The sequence below is a fragment of the Balaenoptera musculus genome, chromosome 21 (genome assembly GCF_009873245.2).
Source record: "Balaenoptera musculus isolate JJ_BM4_2016_0621 chromosome 21, mBalMus1.pri.v3, whole genome shotgun sequence".
Lineage (NCBI taxonomy): Eukaryota > Metazoa > Chordata > Mammalia > Artiodactyla > Balaenopteridae > Balaenoptera > Balaenoptera musculus.
The window spans coordinates 22,005,669-22,025,721 of record NC_045805.1 but is presented as its reverse complement, the minus strand read 5'-3'; the positions used below and the strand labels follow the sequence as shown (position 1 = coordinate 22,025,721).

The 20,053-nt window shown below is 44.7% G+C and overlaps 1 pseudogene; it reads left to right on the top strand.

Annotated features, from left to right (window-relative positions):
• Positions 1-20,053, top strand: part of LOC118888071 — a 76,449-nt pseudogene that overhangs the window by 4,624 nt on the left and 51,772 nt on the right.

Genomic DNA, 20,053 nt, shown 5'->3' with positions numbered 1-20,053 from the left:
CAATCACTGTTGGATGCCCCAAGCCCTAAGTAATGTCCTCAAGTCATTGCTTTTTTGACTGACAGAAATGTGTAGCACTGTTCAGCAACTAAGAGCTATGCTAATCTCAGAAAGTTTCCCTAAGTCGCTTTTACACCCAGGTGAGAACCCCCCACTCACTTGTCCAGCATCCTATCCTGTAAGGAACAGGGTAGCCATATGGGAAAAAAACAGAGATCAATGACATGACCACGTCCTGTGACTTTTATCCATGAGACTCATAGACGCGAAGAAAGGATTATGGGCTTAGGATGGGGATAGTCAGGGCTTGAAAAAAGTTATGTTCATTTTCTTAGAGCGTTCTAAGGGCTGGAATTTGGATAATTTTCACAAAATTGTATAGCACTTAAAGTTTGCACACACACACACCTCTTTTCAAACACATCTTTTTTTTTTTTTTTAATTTTATTTATTTATTTATTTATTATTATTATTAACTTTTGGCTGTGTTGGGTCTTCGTTTCTGCGCGAGGGCTTCCCCTAGCCGCGGCAAGCGGGGGCCACTCTTCATCGCGGTGCACGGGCTTCTCACCATCGCGGCCTCTCTTGTTGCGGAACACAGGCTCCAGACGCGCAGGCTCAGTAATTGTGGCTCACGGGCCCAGTTGCTCCGCAGCATATGGGATCTTCCCAGACCAGGGCTCGAACCCGTGTCCCCTGCATTGGCAGGCAGATTCTCAACCACTGCGCCACCAGGGAAGCCCCAAACACATCTTTTTTAATCAGTAGTTTCTGGGCACCTTGTCTCACCAATTTTTGTTCAAATTCTTCAGGGAAAATGACTTTATCCTTTACATCTTTGACATCCTTCAAAACGTGACCCATGAGCCAGCAGCATCTGTATCCCTGGGAATTTGCTAGAAATGTAGAACCTCAGGGTCTCCCCAGGACCTACTGAATCAGAAGCTGCATTTTAACAAGATCCCCATGTGATTTGTTTGCACATTAAAGTTTGGGAAGTGCTGCTGTACTCCTTTTAGTTCTCTAGATCCCCAGGCTATAAGCGAAATACTCAATTATCATACAAATGCTTTCCTTTTTAAAAGCTTTATTGAGATATAATTCACATACTATACAATTCACCCGTTTATAGTGTACAGTGCAATAGCTTTTAGTAAATTCAGTATTTTGCATCCATCACCACAATCAATTTTAGAACATTTTTATTATTCCATAAAGACACTGCCACCTCAGCCATCCCTTCTCAAGCGCCCATTCCTCCCAGGCCCGGACAACTTCGAAGCTACTTTCTGTCTTTATACTTGGAGTTTCTTAAAGCTTGGTTAAAACTACAGCTTTTCTTTTTCCGTCTCTCAAACATGACCTCACTATTAGCAATCACTTATAAATATGTTTATTTTTTATAATCAGTCCATTTAAAATCTTTTGGGGAAAAATTTAGCCCAGGGGTTACCTTAGAAGATAATCTGTGATGTCTTTTCCAGTTTTGTGGTTCTCCAGAGGCTATTTCCCCTTAAATAAACAAATGATGACTGCGTTTGTTTTGTAAGCAGTGAAGGTTTCCGCCCTTTCACAGATGTCAGGAACTTTATTATTAATGCAGGCCCAGCATGGTACCTGGACATTTAGCCTAGGAATTCAGGGATTTATTTTTCCTGTCAAGTTTTAACTGTGATTCTTCATTTAGACAGTCTGGCAGTATGTTGGGGTTTGTCTCCTTGGACAATCGGCTCACTCCAACCGGAAAGGGGACTGAACATGACTGTTGTCTTTAAACACCAGCCAGACCCAGCTGAGGACCGTGTACAAAGGACAAGCCATCCTGGCTCACTGGGCAACTCTAATCAGAGGGACACTGATGACAATTAGAATTAGAATCTGGCTGTTTTGACTGGAGCCCTCTCTGTGGTCCGTGGTCCTAGGGTGGCATCTGGGTCGGTCTTTTTTGTGCTTTGTAAGTGCTCTGAGGGCCTTGTTTTGGGGCAAAATGAGGAGGTACGTGATAAGCTGTTAATAGATACAACTATTCTTTTAACTTATGATTAAAGCTATTAAAATATATGAATGGTTAAGATCTTCTACTGCCACTATTAGCAATTACGGTCACTAAAGCAGAGCCTCTATCCTGTTCTCTTTCTAACCATCATTCCTTTGGAGTATTTATCCGCAGTCTTTGTGTTTAGCTGAAGCACTTCTCCAAGAGGTTAAGGCTTTCTCAAGGTGGCTGAATGGCTTGCTGCAGCAGAGACTCTTTGGAATGTTAACCTTCATTTTCTCCTGACACTGAGTCCCTCTACACTACCCATTGGTTCTTTCTTCTTTCCTCGTCTCACATGATCTTTCTCTCTCACCCTCTTTGGCTTTTTCTTGATTTCCACCTTCCATTAGCGGGGAGACATTGCCACTTGTTAAAATACTGCCCCGAGAGTTCCCCCATCCATAAGAATTTCCCAGCTGACCCACCCACCCTGTCTAGGTGGTCAGCCCTCAGGGGACACCATTCATTTCCCTTCTGAGTCTGCGCACCTTCTCAGGCAGAGCTCAGACCCGAAACCCTAACCCTGTAGTTAAAGCTCAGAGAGGAATTTCTCCACCTGGTCTCCGCACCTGGTCTCTCCCAGGCGCTCCAAGTCCTGCTTGGGGATGACTGAACACTAGCGATTTTTTTTTACTATAATGTCACCACCGTCTAAGTGCTTATGCTCCTTCTGTGTCTTTTGGGGGATGACAAGACATACAATTAACTCCATTTCAAAAAAGAACGGAGCTGGAGGGCATCAAAGTCACCACATCATCTGGTTACACAGGACTCAGTGAAGGCGTAAACCTTTAGCTTTCTTTGGAAGTTTCATCTGAATCAGGAGATCTCATTATGTCCTTTGGGCCAATCTACATTTTTCCATGGCCCCTCTGAGGGCTCCGTTTTCATGCCTGAACTGGAATTTTCCACACCGACTCCTGAAGATGGAGAAGAAACACCCCCAGGCGGCCCCCCACCCCCGTTTCCACACGGCCAGCTTTGCCTCCCGGTGTCCTTCCCGGCCTGGCTGAAGGGAAGGGTCCCTTGGCAGCCTCTCTGCACCACACGGGTGCCTGCGACCGAGAAGATGTCCTCTTGTTCCACAGATGATCCCTGTGGAGTGGAAGCCCTGAGGCCCAGCTCGGGATTTCTCCCCTCCCTGGTCCGGGGATGCTCAGAGAAAGCTCGGTCTCGTGGCTCTGCACAAAATCTCCCTCCGTGTGGACGGGCCAAGGCCTCTGGGAAGGCGTGACCTGCCCGGTTCCCAGGAAAGTGGGCTCCTCGCAGAAGGAGGGGGTGAAGGGGTGACAGGCCGCTCAGGAAGTAGCGCCCTGGGCGCCCTGGCAGTGGGCGAGGCCGGGGCTGCCGCTGAGTTCAGGCCGATGGAATGCTCTGGAAACACCCTCCTAGTCAGAGCAAGAGGTGAATCAGAGGGATCCCGACGCCGAGACTTGGAGGCGAGCAAGACTGCACACGGAGCGCCAAGGAAAGGAGGAAGCCGGGCGGCCCTCCTCCCCCGCCAGGTCCCTTGCTCTGCTCTGGGCCCCGGGGTGCGGGCAGGGGACTCAGCACAGGTTTCTTCCACCGACTCCCACACATCCTCTTCTTGGAACAAACTGAACGTTTGGTTGCTCCTTGGATGGGTTTGCTCTTCTGGGCTCCTTGGGAGCGAGTGGGAGGAAGCCGCTTGCCTCTACCAGCCACCTCCACGGGGAGGGAAGACGCCGTTCTGGTGAGGACAAGGCGAGGCTGTGCCTTGCCCCCCGCACATAGTAGGCCATCAATGACGTTCACTCCCTGGGCTGAGAAGTGGGAGGTCTGCTCTTGCACCACTTTCCAGAAGCGTCCCCCATCAAACACTTGCAGGGGCCCATTGCCTCAACAAAATGGATTGGAACTCAAGACAATTAACTCACTGACTCAGAAATGGTACCCATGGGCTCAGCACTTCCAAAGATGGGATCTAGCAGCTGAGAGAGGACGGCAGAGGCCCGATTGTGGAACATGGCCCGTGACTTTAAAACAAGTAGTTTTCACAGAGGGGCCACAGGCCTGACTGAGACGTGACCGCGCCTTGAACTTGAGACCTCGGACCAGGGTGAGGCTGGGGGGCCCGAAGCCTGGAGCTGAAGCAAGTAGGCTGCTTACAGCACTGAGCTGGGGGCCCCCAGTTCTGAAGGGCTCTAAAGTCACCGCTGTGAAGGACGTGAAGGACAGCGCCCAGAGGCAGGGAAAGAAGCCGGCACATGGCTGGCGAGATCAGCTGGTTCCCTGGCTCTTCATGCACACAGCACTTTACATGCCCCATTCTCAGGATCCCTCACCCTCCTGGGAGTGGCCGATTGCATAGTCAGGAAGGGGTGAATGCGGAGCCGTGAACTTGACCTCAGTCATGTCTAGCCCTGGGGGTGAGGTGTAGCAGCCCCAGCTGAACTAGCCAGGTAGACAGAGGTTCGCAGGGTACAGCTGGGTCAAGTGCCTCATTCACAGAAGGAAAGATATTGAATTCTTCCTAACAATTTCTTGTTCCCAGTGTTCTCCCTTACTTATTACAATCTGGCAATATTTTACTATCCTGTACTTACAGGGAATTTTCGGACAATCTCACCTCTTACCAACTTTTCTCTTCTCTCCTCCCTCTGCTGTCATTTAGTCTGTCATGTAATCACCATTGGTTTGGTTTGGTTACCAGGTGCCAGGCCCTTTAGTAGGCCTGTAGATAAAAAGTCCCAGCCTTCCAAGGGCTCACTTTCAAATTGGAGAAATAAGCCTGGTTCATCATGAAGACCCCAGTAAGTTCTGTGCTGGTGGCAACAGGAAGGAAGAGTTGGGACAAACAGTCAGGGCCCCTATCAGGGAGATGGGGGGAGGGGAAGGCTTCTCAGAGGCTAGTTAGGACCACTCTGTGAGCTGGGTCTTGAGATGTGGAGGATGGTTTTCCCAAAGAAGGAAATGGTGCTCATTCTGGGAAGAAGGCAGGGGTGCACACAGGCCTGGGATTTGAGAGGCATGTCATGTTTGATGAGTGATAGCAGCTGAGGGCACCGTGAGCTGGCTGAAGTGACGGGGGACCGGGTGAGTGGGGGCAGGAGGGACTTCCATTTCTTGATTCTCCATCAAGCCTTGAAAGGCTCATACAGTCCCTGAATTGGGAGGAGGCTGTGGGGAGCAAGGGACACCTTCCTCTCATCCCCCCTCATCCTCTCCGCCTCTGGGATAATTTATTCATACATCCCCCTCTTCTGGATCCTGCCTCACTTGTCACAAATCTGGCTTATCCTTGATTTGACTCTTAAGCACCACCTACCCTTCCATTTTTGCCTAGGAAGGGATGGAAAAGCTGAATGAGATTAGCCAGTAAATGAATGAGAAATCAACCACATCAGGAATCCTAGCAAAAGCGCTAAACAAAAGCAGGAAGGATATTTCAAAGGAAAATCCTCACATCGGAAGTAGGGAGACAAAAATAAAAAAGAGAAAGGGAAAAACAAACTTAGGTCACCTGTGAAAACCATTCAGTTAGCTAATGAAATACAGGATATGACAAAATGAACTACAATAAGCTAGGAAAATAATCACAGCCAACACTTAAATAGCAGTCACTCTATAAGCCCTTTCTTAAGCATGAAACATTTATTAACTCATTTAAGCCTCACGGAAACCCTATAAGATGAATACTATTATTATCCCCACTTTACAGATGGGGAGACTGAAGCACAGAGAAGTAAAGGAACTGAAGAAGTAAAGAACGGCTACATGCAATGGATAAGAATTAACAGTCTACATATATTATAACAGAAGTTCACAATGAGTAAGCTTACTTAAGGGGTTTGGGAAAATTCTCCCCTCACTCTCTTCCTATTCTTACCGGGGAGGTTACATTATACAGAGTGTATGCCAGCTTAAGCCTGAAGTACAGTCCTCCCTCAGTATCCTTCGTACCCACGGGGGGGATTGGTTCCAGAATGCCTCTCGGATACCAAAATCCATGGATGCTCAAGTCCCTTTTATAAAATGATGTAGTATTTGCATATAACCTACACACATCCTCCCATATACTTTAAATCATCTCTCCATTACTTATAATACCTAATACAATGTAAATGCTATGTAAATAGTTGCCATGAGGTATGCAGAGCTTGCGGATACAGAGGGCCAACTATACATCCAGCTTTGGGTGTCTGGGGGGTAAACGCGAACAGTGGGAAACAATGGTGCCAGGAGGATGGCAGAGACCATAGCACTGGCAGCTCAGCAGGAGTGTGGTTGGGCACCCCGTGCACAAAGCATGCTGCCTAGGAGAGGCAGCAGGTCCCGACCAGAACCCTGGTACCAAACCTGCTGTGGTACCTGGAAGCGATGGTGGGACCTGGCAGTTACTGAAGCACCCAGCAGAGCTATGTCCAAACAGAAGAAATGGGAAAAAGAGAAATAATCTTATTCATGAATAAATATAAGAAAAAACTCCAAAGAATCCCTGAAAAAAAAAAAACTGTGGCAAGAGCAATAGATACAAGTGATTACTGAACATGTAACCTCTAATTAAAAAAAAAAAAATTCAACTAGCCTTACAGAGAAGTATTTGCATTGCTTTAACTTAGAATTTAGGCAAAATCTGTGTTTTAACAAAAAAAAAGTTCATGAATAATTTTCCTGAAATGAAAGAACGTATATTAGGTTATCACAATATTAACCCAAAGGAGAGTTAGTGTTTAAAAAATCTGTTTTTTTAGGAATGTTTGTTGACTTTTGTTTCCTTAAAGTTTTGCTAAATAGTGATGAATCTTTTCTACTTCCTATTGTTTGAATAATATTAGTGTTTCTATGGATAAAATCCAAGTCTCAAGAATACAAAAAGAAAGTTCATGGCATTTAGGTCAAGATTTGTTCCTCACCTCTTCCCCCCGCAATTTTGATTCATTGTGGTAGTGGAGGCATGACCTTGTCTATTAATCTGAATGACATTCTGGTTTCTGAAAGGGCGATCCTCCAAATGGCAAATAATAAGATAAAAGCATTTAATCCGTTTAGTCCACATGTGTACCTGGGTCTCTTTATTTTAGCGGCTATGCGGGCAGACAGTACTCAACTAACCCTCAGAGTAATCACCCTGGTTATACCTAATGCAACAAATACTATTCAACTTTAACAAAATAAGAGTTTTATACTGTCTGGCTTGTTCTTAATTCTTCCCTAAGGGCCTATTTGGTTTAGCATCAAATATAAGCTTAAGAGATTCTAAACGTTAGCTAAACAGTCACTCAAGGGATTTAGAGATGATCTCTTTACACAATGGAGGGTTAGCATACGTCTGACATCCCCTGTAGACAGCACATCTTTATACATATCTTATACCTCTGATTCCTAATATTGATTATTTGAAAGCCAAATGAAAAACAATATTACTATACCCTCAAAAAATCAACTTCCGTTGTGTAAAAGTTTTGGCAAGACAAGTCTTTATCAATTTATACTGAATAAAGCAAAAAAAGAGAATGAAGTTTGCAGTGATTACATGATCAAATAAAAATATGTGTGTATATCTGCGTATGTGTGTGCATACATATGTACATTTGCATATATCTTAAATTTGCATAGCACAAGTGAAATGAGGAAGTCAGACCTAGTAGGAGCTCAACAGGAATCCCAAATATGGTCTTCTAAGACCCATTCTAGTGCTCTTTGCAGTACCCTGTGTTGTACCCAAATGGTGATAGAAACTTGTGGGCAGAGGAGAAAAAAATACAGGGTAATATTTCTCTGTCTCAGTCCCACCAGTTGGCTAATGATTAAATATTTTTGCATAAGTCGTGAACCATAAGATACATTTTTCTCATGTATTTAGACTTAATAAAATCGTTTTAACAGTTTTAAAGAGACAGCAACGTTAGAGAAACAGGGAAGGAGAAAGAAATCTATGGTAATAAAGACAAAAGGAATGAAGGGGAATAACTTTGTCTCTCTTTCTCTGTAATGCAGCAAACGGGGTCACTGCCCGTTGCACAACGGAAAGACCAGGTACCGAAGCAATGGTCTTTTTCAGAGAGAGAAAAGGTTTTATTGCAGGGCAGTCGAGCAAAGAGATGGGGGCAATGCTCAGATCTGTCTCCCCAATCAGCTTTTGAGTGGGGTATTTATCATGATCAGGTTTTCAGTGGGGTATTTACCGTGGACGTAGGGAGCAAGATGGGGAGGGGGCTCATTAATGACTGGTGGGAAGTGTAAGTTTCAAGAGTTCTTTGCGCAGGTGCGGCTGCCTTCATGCCTCGTCTTGGATCGTGTGTGCAATTTTGGGGGCGAGGGTGTTCCATGTGTTCCACGCGGTGGCTTTTCAGCCTGTGACAGCCAAAGCTTCCTGTCCTTATCCTAGTCCCTCAATGCTCCTGTGCCATGCCCAGTTGAATGTGCCCTTAGCAAGTTGTTTCCACTCCTGCTCTTTTCCCTTGTACTTTTGGAGGCAAGCCTGTCGGGGTGGGGGGGGGGGGTCTCAGTTAATCATTTTGTTTCTACCTAATAATGGGCCTTGTAAGTTACAGGGTATGGTTTCATCTCTCTCTCTCTTTAGAGGAGCTTTTCTCCCAAGAGGTCATAAAACCATAAAAAGAGCTGCAAGATTCTAAAATGTATCCCTATGAAGTTACAAACTGAAGAAGGTTTAGAAACAGGGTGGGGAATGGAAGAGTGTAATAGGGAAGGTGCAGGAAGGAAGAGGTGCATCAAGCAACAGTAGGCTAGTTGGCCAGACCTGGCCGAGCTGGAAAGGTTTTCATGTCACTGTGCACCAGCAGAGGCAAAGTCACTCTCCCAGTTTATTTCCCTGTGAGAGGAAATGTATTCTTTAATATTTGACTGTATTGCTTTCGCAGGGTAAATGCAAATATGTGTATACATAAACACATTTAAATGTGTTTAGTTACATTTTCTAAAATTAATTATTTCCATCTTCATAAGGCTTGGGTTCATATCAAATTGTTGGCTGGAGAGAGAGCACAGAGGTTGTATACACCCCTTTATTTACAGAGGAGGGAATGGATTTGGATATCACATATACTTTGCATATGCATGGCTTATGTAACATTGTATTTTTAAATATGAGAGTATAACTAAGCCTTTAAAAACGATTTAGACTGTGTTGGGGTTTGTTTTTTTTGGTTGCCTGGGATGTTTTTTGTTTGTTTGTTTTTTGCTTCTCCTAAGTCCTAACTTTTCTGCAAATGGAATTAAAGTAGTTACCTTGGTTGCAACTTTATTTCCCCACAAATGTGTCGTCAGCTCTTCCACTAGGCAGACCTCTTGTCCTTGTAAGAAATGCTAATGATAGGGCAACAGCAACCAAATAAAAGATTAGGTACTGTTGGGGAAAGACTATTACTCATAACTCGGTATACATCCTGTCAATTATCCTGCCCTGATGCATAGTGCGTGACAGGAAGCCAGGAAGTGATAAGAGACCTACCAACTCCATCTCCTTGAAGGGGAAGGTGGGGCGTTGAGTGATTGCTCACCAGGTGCCTTGCCACGCACACCACAGCACGGGTCTGGGTCCAGTCATCACTAACAGCTATAGACAGCCTCGGCTCTGTTATAAAGTGTAGGTATCAAAGTGTTTGACATTCAGATCTAAGTAGGTAAGCCAAGAGTATAAAGAGTCCAAAATGAATGTCTTGTCCCAAACCAAAATATTAGTTAAGAGGGGAGAAAAATAATCACGTAAACCAAAAAGATAGCTTTGCTTAGAGAACACATCTTTTGTCCATGCTCTTTTTCTAGTTTATAAATCGCATGATCTAAACAATGTACCATGATTGAAAAAACTCTTTTCATATCTCTAAGTGTGTCGATGTTAATTAAGTAAGTAACTTAATTTCAGAATAGCAGGCCCAGAATTGCAGGTATCCTGGTGGCCTTGACGTCTAAGTTCTCACCCAATGAAGAGACTCTTTCTATAACAGCCTGGGAATGACCCAGATCCAGTTACTCCTTGAATATTGCCAGTATTATGGGCAAATCATGACCTAACCAGGCACGTCTTTCTACTTTCAAACAGTTCTACTTATTAGAAAGTCCTTATGTGATAGGATGGGCTGGGTTTTGGCCCCAGAGACCAACTGGAGCCAGCAGGGATCCTTTCCTGAGTTCTCCACGGAGCTGGCTCTGCAGCGACCCCTTGAGGACAGACAGGTTAGGGTGCACTGAGCAAGGTCACCTTTGCACTGACCTTGGGCCTTATTTGTGATTCCATCAGCTGTAGCAGAAGGTGGCTCCTTCAAGCACCTTTGTAAGCAGCAGATATGGAAAAGGAAAAAACAAGAGGAGGAGATGAGGAATATGGCAGATGTCTTGGGGGTTCTGATGTGAACAGTCTGGTTATTTGGGAAGCCCCAGAAATATACTGGTTAGGAGGAAGGGAGACAGGAGGTGTTAATGCCCGGAACTGCCCATGTGTAGAAGGCGAGAAGAATAAATTCTCTGGGTACCAATGTTAACGGATAGCCAAGCTGGTGAACCATAACAACATTGGTGCCACAGTGATGTGGGATCCCAGTCGTTGCTTCCTGTGCAACAGAGGCTAATTAAATTACTCCTATTTCTGGAACCATGAGGATCCAATGTGTGACTAACTCTCTGAACAGTTGTTTTTTTTAAGTCCCAGATTGATTTTGTCAATGGAAATAATTGACTTCTATTTTCATAGTATAAAACATACTTTAATCTTCAGCAACACGAGCAGTGAGAAGCACTGCAATAAAGTTAAAAGCTGTCACTCAAAGTGACCAGATAATGTATCATGCAAATCAGGACACTTTTGAAAGTGAAAGAGGGTGTAATAACACCCTCTTATTATGCTGGGACAACAGACAATAAGAGGGACTGCTCTGGGTAATCCGGCCATAGGGTTACCCTACCTAAGGGTGGTCTGTCATTGGTAAGACAGACACGGGCACTAAAATCAGGTGGCAATACTTGTATTTATCCACCAACCTGGAATGCAGCCTGAATATAGCTGGACCATCTTGAAGCATAATTCTGCCTGCTGATGCCAACCTTCCCCACCAACAATAACAAAGAAAAGGGTGGGGGGGGGGGAAGCAGACTCTTCCAGAAACCTCAAAGAGTAATATAGATATTTCTTACAGCTTTTCTTAGAAGGAGGGTTCAGTGCTTTAAATGGGTGCATCACACACACAGCCAAGCATCCTAAAATCCTTCCTCCCCATCCATCACCCCAGGATCTCCTCCCTGTCCCCGGCTCCAAGCGATTCCTCACTCTCTCTTCCTCCTCATTCTCCCCTCAAATCTGTCCTCTTCCTTCTTGGCAGCTCCTCCCCACTGTTTCACGAGTTCAGTGAAAGAAAAAGGGAGACTGTGAACATGCATGTGTTAACTTGCTGGTGTGTTCATCACAACTTTTAGAGTTTCATCACAAAAAAATTAAAATATATGTGAGAGAGCTAGATGACCCCAGTTTGAGACATGCTGGAGAACTGGAACTCAGATGGAGGGAAGAGAAACACGGGGACTGAATCACTGGGCACAGTCAGGGGATGGTGCTTTATTCACACAATGTGAAACTGGCATCTCCTGTCTCAGTTTATCTGAGGCATGAAGACAGTAGATGCCGTGTTCCAGGTGCTTTGTGAGACTGACTCTCCCATGGAAATGGGAAAGCTTGTCAGATGATTCATCTACACTAAGGGTCAAGGAGGTCGCTTTGTTGGAGATGGAAGGGGCTTGTGGAGATCATTTATTTGGAGATGGCTATCAGCATGTTACAAGTTCTACCTATGCCTCTTACCTCAAGCAGAGAGGGTGGGCAGGGGGTCTTTGAAGGATCACTCAGAACACTTGTGCCCTACATCTAGATAGACAGAGTGGACTTGGATTTGACTTGTGTCCGAGGAATCTAAGGTCCAGAACTGCCTGGCCAGCTGTTTTGATGGCAGAGTGAAGTAGATTGCCAGGTTGAGGGTTGGCTGCTCAGTTTTGGGGGGATTGGGGGATGATTTGTAAGTGTTTCCCGTGGGCCTGATCTGGTGAGCCTACGACCAAGAGAAGGAATGAAGATTTGCCTTAGGACCTGTTTGGGTGGCCTTCAGGAAAGCACCAGGCTTCAGGAGAGGAGAAGGTGACGGGCTCTGCTCTTCCCAAAGGCCTGAGAGGGGCGTGAACAGCCACAAAATAAAGTCCATTTGCCCAGGTCAAAGGCACTTCAGTGGGAGCTTCCCAGGGTTGCAGAGGTCAGGGACTGGCAAACTAAGGCCCGCAGGCCGCTGCCTATTTTGTATAGGTTTATGGAACACAGGATACCCATTCTTTGACATGTTGTCTATGGCGTTATAATGGCAGAGTTGAGTTGCAACAGAGACCGTAGGGCCTGCAAAGCCTCATACGTTTACTACCTGGCCTTTTACAGAACATGTTTGCTGACCGCTGGGAAAGAGTCTCAGAAACTCTCAGAAGTGCCTCAGGAGGGAGAGAGTGGACTCAGAGAGCACGAAACCACCTTAAAACATTACCATTCAAGTAAAAACTCTCCATCGCCTTTTACTTCTTGCTCTCCCTGCATCAACCTAATCAGGTCTAACAATTCTGATCATCAGTTCCAACAGGGGATGGGGTGAGTTCCACACCAACAGGCAATTCTCCATCGCCAGCTGGGTGTCCTACATTCAACTTAGTTCCCGACACTATCCCCCCGGAGACAGTGTCAGATCGCACAGGCCGAGGGCTCAGTCATACAAGACTGCCACCCACCCTCCCCAGACGCCAGCAGCAAGTCCGGTTTGCTCTCTGTGCTTCTAATCCACCGCTGTAGATCTGAGCTTCACAACAATCCCTTCTTGGGTTCAATAATTGCTAGCATGGCTCGCAAAACTCAGAGGAATAGTTTACTTACTAGATTACCTGTTTCTTATAAAAGGATTTAACTCAGGAACAGCCAGATGGAAGAGATGCACGGGCCCAGGTATGAAGAAAGGGCTCGGAGCGTCCATGCCCTCTCCAGTTGCATCATTCTCCCCAAATTTCCCCGTGTTCACCAACCCTGAAGCTCTCTGAACCCCATCCTTTTGGGGTTTTATGGAAGCTTCATGACATAGGCATGGTTGATTAAGTCACTGGCCTTTGACAATTGACTCATCTCTAGCCCCTCCCTCTCCCCTTTTTGGGGTAGGGAAAATGGGGGGGGGCCAAAAGTGCCAATCCTCAAACCACATGGTTGGTTCCCTGGCAACCAGCCCCCATCCTTAGATGCACCCAAAAGTTATGTGATCAATGTTACAAAAGACACATTTGTTGGGACTTCCCTGGTGGCGCAGTGGTTAAGAATCCACCTGCCAATGCAGGGGACACGGGTTCAGTCCCTGGTCTGGGGAGATCCCACATGCCGCAGAGCAACTAAGCCCGTGAGCCACAACTAGTGAGCCCACATGCCACAACTACAGAAGCCTGCACACCTAGAGCCTGTGCTCCACCACAAAGAGAAGCCACCGCAATGAGAAGCCTGTGCACCGCAACGAAGAGTAGCCCCCGCTCACCGCAACTAGAGAAAGCCCACACACAGCAACAAAGACCCAATGCAGCCAAAGATAAAATAAATAAATAAATAAGTAAAAGACACATTTGTCACTCTCATCATTTAGGAGATGATTTCAAGGGTTTTAGGAGCTCTGTGTCAGAACCAGGGAGGAAGACGAAATATATGTTTTTTATTATAAACCACAACATCACAGGGACAGACACTGTTGCTGGAGGAGGAGAAAAGAGAGGGAATGACCCCTCCCTCCTTTCCCATTTGAGGGGGTCCGTCCTCAGCAGGCCCAGCTTGGGTGTATGAGCGGAAGGAAGGACAGTGTGAGATGTTTCCTCTAAGTCGGATTGAAATTTTGCTCATTATGTAGGTCTGAACACTGTAAATTACTACATCAAGAACCTGCTGATTAACAGTAGATGTATTTTTCCTTCAGAGGTAAGGGAAGAACTTCCACTGCAGAGCAAATATACCAGAACAGTGGGAGACAAAAAATAAACTCAGCTCTAAGATAACATCCCAAGAGTCCTTCCTGTTCAATGTATTTGCTTGTTTTCTTCAGTGAGGAAAGCCGGGTTCCAGATGTGACTCTCCCCTTATTTATATTGCGCAGGGCAGTGCTCATCAGTTTTTGGAACTCAGGGCTCTTATCTGCGAAATAAGGGTGGGACCAGCCCTAGATGAATCCTTTCAGCACTGGTAATCTGTAAATCTTTCAAGAAGGGTCATGTTTCTTTGTGAATCTTTGGCAGTGTTGCACAGGATTAACTGCTACTGCCTGGGGGTGACTTGTATAAAAACGCTGTGGAAATGATTCAGTGTATCCCCACCCTCCCCTCTAAGAGATTCCCCGGGTGCTTCCTCACTATCCATGCCTCTAGTTTACCCTTAGAAGGAGCTGAGGTAGAGAGGCTATGCGTGAGGTTTTACATTTATCTGGCTAGGAGTTAGGCTGTTTACTGTTTCCTATAGCTGCGTTGTCCAAGGCTAAAATGTCCTCTAGTGCAGTTGTTTTTGTCTCCCCTATTGTCTTTGGGTTTCCCCAAAGACTCCTTAAATAGGGTCTTGAGGCTTGGAGTTCTTAATCCGTATTCCCCTGTTACAGCCCAGGAGCTCTGTCACGTGGTGGTGAGGTATGGGGAGGGGAGGCATTTACAGTCCTATGATTAGGTCTCAGCCTTTTACTGAGCCTGTCTCCGGCGTTTCCCATTCCCCACGTTGAGGACTAGAAGGGGCTAGAGTTGGTACTTCTCTTCAGCCTGCTCGTTGAGCCTTGGGTAGAATAGTTTCCCTTGAGGGTGGTTCTTGCTAAGGAGAACAGGATGCTCTGGGTATATTTCACAATGTTTGTTTGCCCCTCCACCTGCCAGAAAGACAAGGGGATTTTTCTCCAATCTTCACAGGAGAACTTGGCAGAGCTCCTGGAGGTAAAACTCATGAAAGTGGTGGTGGTGGAGGGTCTCCCTGAGGCTGGGATGCCAGGAGGTTCTAACCCTCAAGGCACCCACACTAAGCCTCCAGCAACTTGTCAATTACCCCTTCAAGTGTTCATATCCATATTGACTGCACCTTTCTGCTCCTGGGCTTCTGTTCCCAGGAAGATGTGACCCACTGTCTCCACCTGTCTGTCTTTCCAGGTTTAGGGGCGATAGTTGGCCTGTGACCTCAGTTCTCGGGTGGATCTAAGAAGAGTTGTGACTCTTCACTTTGTTCAGCCTTTTTCTTGTTGTGAAGACAGGAATGAGGACTTTCACACTCTTCACACGTCTGACCAGAAACCAGAAGCCCCCTCACTTATTTGGGTAAATAAACTACATGAAATCATTGACAGTCGACAATTTTTGTCCCACAAAATGGCAATTTCATAGTTTCAACCAAACTCGAACACATGAAGAAAATGAAGTGCAGCGAAATTGCCAAACTTGAGATTCAGAGTGCATTGCTATAGGCAACCCTGAAATTATTTTAAAGATTTTTTGGGTGATGTTTTGTATTAAAATTCAGTTTTGTAAATCTCTAAAGGAACTTTTCAATTTTTTTCCCTCAAGTTTTCAATACTGCTTCACAGGGATTCTCATTCCAAGTCCTTTAAGCAATACCTGACACCTACTTTATTTAGTAATTATAATCGCTTCCAGCACTTTCTACTTTGCACAGATTTCCACATATATTTTCTCAAAGGTGGGTAGAACCAACATGGTCTGCAGGTATCTTAGTCTCAAGAATCAAAACTCTGTCATGGCAGTGGGGCCAGTACAGTGCTGCTATCCTGTGATAGATATTTGTGGAGGACGTGCGTTTGCAAACCTTAATCCATGTATGTATCCAAGAAATGTAACTGTTTTCTTACTTCAGCTAAATTCTGATTTGGGATTTCCATTAGGAGGGGACCAGCAGAAAGTTCCATTTCTATCTACAAATGTCCCCCTCCCCTCTCTGAAACACAAATAGTACTGAGAAAGGTACTCAGAAGGGAGAAGGATTCACATGTGCTTCTCAGTACATCCCGGCTGCCCCGTGACATAATTCTCCGAGCCCGTGGTCCCTAGAAGTGAGCTGCTCCTCACTCTCAGCCCAAGAAGACCACCTTCCTCTTTTGCCATGAAGCCTGGTGTGTCTAGTTACATCACGTGGATTCCTCTAGTGGTGCTGGGGTGTGGGTCTCCAGGACACTTGGAATGATCTCACTACAGAAAGACAGGGAAGGAAGGAGGGAGGGAAGGAAGGAAGGAAGGAAGGAAGGAAGGAAGGAAGGAAGGTAGGTAGGTAGGAAGGAAGGAAGGAAGGAAAGAAGGGAGGGAGGGAGGGAGGAGGGAGGGAGGGAGGGAGGGAGGGAGGGAGGGAGGAGAAAACAATAAGAACAACAGAAAGTGTCTCTTTCTTCCCTCCCTGGGACACAGGACACATTGCCTTCAGTGATCGCCAACCCGTGTGAAGGGAAGGTAGCGACCTTGTCCTCCATCAGTTTCTGCTTTCTGCAGAAGTGCAAAGTGCCTGAGGCAAGGTCAGCACCCAGCAGCTAGGAACACCAGCGGGAAACCGAAAGAAGAAACCCATTGTATTTTTTAATATTTTTTTAACATCTTTATTGGAGTATAATTGCTTTACAATTTGTGTTAGTTTCTGCTGTATAACAAAGTGAATCAGCTATACCTATACATATATCCCCATATCCTCTCCCTCTTGCGTTTCCCTCCCACCCGCCCTATCCCACCCCTCTAGGTGGTCACAAAGCACGGAGCTGATCTCCCTGTGCTATGCAGCTGCTTCCCACCAGCTATCTATTTTACATTTGGTAGTGTATATATGTCCATGCCACTCTCTTACTTCGTCCCAGCTTACCCTTCCCCCTCCCCGTGTCCTCAAGTCCATTCTCTATGTCTGCATCTTTATTCCTGTCCTGCCCCTAGGTTCTTCAGAACCATTTTTTTTTAGATTCCATATATACGTGTTAGCATATGGTATTTGTTTTTCTCTTTCTGACTTACTTCACTCTGTATGACAGACTCTAGGTCCATCCACCTCACTACAAATAACTCAATTTTGTTTCTTTTTATGGCTGAGTAATATTCCATTGTATGTATGTGCCACATCTTCTTTATCCACTCATCTGTCTATGGACACTTAGGAGAAACCCGTTTTAAATGCTTCAGTGAATGACCCTGCCACACATCCAATACGTCCGCTAGGAAACAAAAACCTACCCATGATAATGTCTTCATTTGATTTGAGGCAATTTAATTCCTGGAAATTCTTTCCTTAATTTACTAGATTTGAGTATCAATCATAGAAGGCATGCGATGAAGGACGCAACACAAATGAATCAGCAGAATGATACTGAAAGTTCAGCATCTTCGGGGGAAAAAAGTCATCTGAAGACAAGCACATTACAACACGTGATTCAAGAAAGTGGGGAAAATGTAATAAATATTGCCTTGAAATTAAGACAGAGCTGTACACATAGAATTATCATTCTTTTAAGTAGATGGCACAATTCGGATAAAAAGAAGACTCTGAGGTGGCTTCAGACAGAAAGTGACTGTGAACATGAGAGCACTGAGAACAAACAGTAAGGAAATGAAATAAGAAATTAAGAATGAAGCCTTCAGTGTAACTCAAACAATTACTTTATCGAACAAACTATAGATATTATGCTGGAATTGCTATTGAGTGTGAGTCTGTAGGGGTTGAAAGATGTTTCCTTAATCCAGACAGGAGCTACTTTCCACTATTTCAAGTTTACATCAAACGACCTTAGCTTGAGTGTAATTTTAAAGTTATCTAATACCAATCACAATCAGTCATCAATGATCAGTATCCCAGTGTCCCACAAGACCTAGGGATTTCTTTTTTTTTTTTTTTTTCCAGTTACTGACATGTACCTACCTCTTCTTTTCATGCCTTTATTTCTGTATTTGGCAGGCATTTATTAGTTAGCATAATTATGAAATTATTCAGTAGCCCAGAAATCCACTGAAGCATGTGATTCTTATCTTACATTTCCACTGGAAAACAACCTTTGAATTCTTGCTACCAGATATGACAAAAGTCCAGTCAAAGCAAAAATCTGTCTTAGAATGCTTTCAGGGTAGCCGGATAGGGTAGAAGAGAGGCTCTGAGGCTGAGGCAGCCCAGCTGAGACACTGAAGTCATTCATGCAGTAAGGTAAGGCCCTGTGAAGGGTTAGATTTCCTGGAGCAAAAAAGCCGACACATACACACACTCGCGCACACACACACACGCACACACAGACCAGTTCCATTTCTGGTAATATGGCAGACGGGATATTCAGATATACCTTTTTAAGTATAACTCACCTAAAAATGCTAGATGTATATTTATATAAGCATAGATGTGTATATAGATAGATGATTGCTAGATGTATATAACATTTGGTCTTTGGAAAGGTCCTTTTCTCAATTACTTACCTAAGACGGGAAACTCAGTGATTTATTCTCTGAATTAGTCCATGTCCTCAATATCTTTCTTTCAACCTAACAGGTAAACAACTGAAATGCCTGATATAGGATTCTTGGGAGTTTCTTTCACTAGCCTAAATGTACGAATCCACAGACCTCTAGCTTCTGGTGTTGCAGGTAAGAAGTCCAATAGCAGTCAAAAAAGGGAAATCCTGGAAACTTGTTTTACCAGGTTATGCCTAAGTGTGCGTTTGTCTCCTCAATCCAGCCAAGAATTCTGAGCCTTCTTACTCTGAAAACTCAGGTCTTTCTTTGGCTTAGGAAAATCTTCTCCTAAGTTATTTAAAATTATTTCTTCTACTTCTTCTGTTCTTCTTCTTTTAGAATGTATATTATTCAGATGATAGGAATCCTGCATCCATTTTCCAAATCTTTCTCCTTTTCCCTCGTGATTGCCATCTCTTTGCATGTTTTGCTCTGGGATTTGTGATGTTGATGGTCCTCGACCTTCTAGGCCACGAATAGGATCCTCATTAGCTACCATCTACCCGCTTGATTCATATGCTGAATTGGTAAGGTTTTTTTAAAGCTCTAGGAAGTCTTTTTAAATTTTATTTGTTGTCCTATAGTTTTGTTCTTAAGTGCTCTTTTTAATTTCAGTTTTTAGGAACCCATTTGTCTGCTCCAGTAGGTCTGTTCCATTGGGTGTTAGATCTGAATGTTGTTTCTATGTGTCCTCTTTGGCTTCTGGACACCTTTAGATCCAAGCTTCTTCTAGATCCCCTCCCTGTGGTCCTGGTATAGAAACTGACAGTCCCCCTCTAAGACATTGAGAGGAAGCATCCTTGATCTCTCATCATCCTGGGCTCTCCCAGCACCCATGGCAGGGAGGGCTTGTCCAAACCTCTATGTCCCTTTAGGGAACCCTGGCACACTCAAGTAGGAAAGAATAGATGCTAGGGTTCTGCACATCTTGATTGACAAGCTCTGTTCCCTTCTCCAAGCTCACCCCGCTCAGCACCACTTCTTTTGCAAAGAAGAAGCGGGGGTGGGGAGTGATCCATATGGAGAGCCCAAGCCCTCACGTACTCCCACTGTAGGTCCTGGCTCTTAAGAGGAAAGTCTCTTGGATTTGGGAGCAGAGGGAAAGGGAATCTCACTTGGATCACATTCTGAAAATCCCCTGCCCAAGGGTTTCTTTCTGTAAAATGAGAAAATTTAGACTAGTGTTAGATCATATTTAAGGGCTCTTTCAACTCCCCAAATCTATAAATCAGAGATTAGATAAAACATATTCACGACTATGATAACTTATGGGATTAGAATGTGTCATGAAAGGAACACTTTAGGGAGACCGTTTTTGAGAAAAAATGTTTTTGAGCTGTAATGCTTTTATGAAAAACCAACAAATCAGAAGATAGGAGATTGAGCATGGAACTGGATGGCGAGATCCTCCGAGCTTTCAGATCTCTTAATTCTGATCATATATTGAATATCAAATGTTTTCTTCCCATAACCTAGGATAGTGCTTCTCAAACTTTACGTACGAATCACCTACGGTGTAGGTTCTGATTCAGTAGTTCT